This window comes from Peromyscus leucopus, chromosome 10, assembly GCF_004664715.2.
Source record: "Peromyscus leucopus breed LL Stock chromosome 10, UCI_PerLeu_2.1, whole genome shotgun sequence".
In the NCBI taxonomy this organism is placed as follows: domain Eukaryota; kingdom Metazoa; phylum Chordata; class Mammalia; order Rodentia; family Cricetidae; genus Peromyscus; species Peromyscus leucopus.
Window position 1 is genome coordinate 40,722,711 of NC_051071.1, and position 2,080 is coordinate 40,724,790.

At 46.9% G+C, this 2,080-nt stretch overlaps 1 non-coding gene across 1 annotated transcript; it reads right to left on the minus strand.

Annotated features, from left to right (window-relative positions):
* Positions 1-1,568: 1,568 nt before the first annotated feature.
* LOC114690933 lies at positions 1,569-1,703 on the minus strand. Its single transcript, XR_003734153.1, has one exon. It is a non-coding gene; the product is annotated as a small nucleolar RNA SNORA70 (small nucleolar RNA).
* Between the last annotated feature and the right edge of the window lie 377 nt (positions 1,704-2,080).

Sequence of the window (2,080 nt, forward strand, 5' to 3'; positions counted from 1 at the left end):
CAGGAAGCAGAGAGCAGCCAGAATAGGCGGTAAATATGATCTTCAAAAGGAGCTTCCCTTCTCCCAACTAATGGCCTGCTTCTGCCACCCAGGCTCTCCTCCTAAGGACTCCACAGCCTCTCAATATATTACCAGCTACTAGGGAACCAAGTGCCCAGACATACTTGAGGAAAAGATTTCTGACTCAAACCTTAATACTTAATACAAGCCTTGTCATGCTTGGCCCAAAGCAACATGGCCAAGTGGCCATAGACTGAAACACATTGTATAAGTTAGTTTTTTATGACTGAGATAACACACTATGAGTGTGATGGTTAGGGAGTGGCACTCATGGAAAGTATGGCCTTGTTGGAGGAGGTGTGACCTTGTTGGAGGAAGTGTGTCACTGTGGAGGTGGGCTTTGAGGTCTCCTTTGCTCAAGCTGCACTGTGTGACCCCAATTTACTTCCAGTTGCCTGCAAGATGTAGAACTCTCAGCTGCCCCTCCAGTACCATGTTTGCCTGCACGCTGCCATGCTCCTCACAATGATGATAATGGACTGAACCTCCACCCCGTAAGCTGCCACCCCAATTAAATGTTTTCCTTTATAAGAGTTGCCATGGTCATGGCGTCTCTTCGCAGCAATAGAAACCCTAACTAAGACAATGACCAAGGCAACTTATAGAAGAAAGGGTTTATTGGGGCTTTTGTTTCCAGAAAGATAAGCGTCTGTCAAAACAGGGAGACAGGGTAGGAAGAGGCTGACATGGTGGTAGGAACAGGAAGCTGAGAGCTCACTGGAAATGTCATGAGGTCTTGAAACTTCTTCCAGCAAGGCCACACCTCCTGAAGCTACCCAAACAGTGCCACTAACTAAGGACCAAGAATTTAAACATCTGAGCCTACAGGGGACCTTCTCATCCCAGCAACCACACCCACAAAAGTGTTAACTAGAATAAATCTTTCCTTTTTATAAGTTGACTTGTCACAATGACAGAAAACTGACAAAGACACACAGGATTAGACAGGATTGTTTGGACCAGTAGAAAGCAGCAGAAGCAACATTGTGGGCTGTCCAAGCCCGGGCCTCAGAAAGACTGGCAAGTGCTACTTTCTCCATGATGAAGCATACACAAGAGCAGTATAAGCCATCCTGCTGAGCCCTGGCCAGACAGATGGATGTCTATGGCACTACAGTTAGGAGTCTTTTTTTTTTTAAGCAGACTGGATATGAGATTTATTACTGAACATGATTTGGTAGGGTACAGGAGAACACTGTGGACCCCACAGCCATCAGGAATAAGCGCTTCTCAGCAACCATGTCTTCAAATCCATCTGCATTAAACTTGATGAAGCCCCATGTCTTTGAGATGTGGATCTTCTGGCAGCCAGGGAACTTGAACTTGGCTCTACGAAAGCCTCAATCACATGATCCTTATTCTGCAGCTTGGTGAGGATAGACATGATGACCTGGCCAATGTGAACCCTGACCACTGTGCCCTGGGGCTTCCCAAAGGCACCACGCATACCTGTCTGGAGCCTAGATTGGGAACAACATTGAGATCAGAGGCTTGAATAACTGCCAGAAAATTGTCTCCAAGGTCCCTTAGAGCAACCTATACAGGCATCAGGCTGCATACACTACCAAGGAAGCTGCTGTTTGCAACCATTGCACACCAGGCCCCCATGGGGAAAGAGACCTGGTTGGCTTAGTTAGCTTCAAGGGAGTCTTTTTTTTTAATACAGCAATACTAACAACATCGATGAACCCTCTTTGTGGCAGGTTTCTCATCCCATCGTGTAAGCTAAGCTGGCTTGGTCTCACCAGTGAATGGCTGTGCCAGCTGTCAGCAGCTTTCCACACTGTGGCTCTTATCTAGAGGGCCATGGAGCTTCAGAAGCTGTTAAACTGGGTGGTGGAAAAACCTTAGCATCTACTATGATGTTTGTGCACCAGAAGCTGAACTTTAGCACTGACTTCCGTGATAAATGAAGCAACAGTCACAGCACTGTGGTGATTTGAATGAAAAAAACCCCCATAGACCCATAGGGAGTGGCACTGTTAGGGGGTGTGGCTTTGTTGGGGGAAGAGTGTCACTG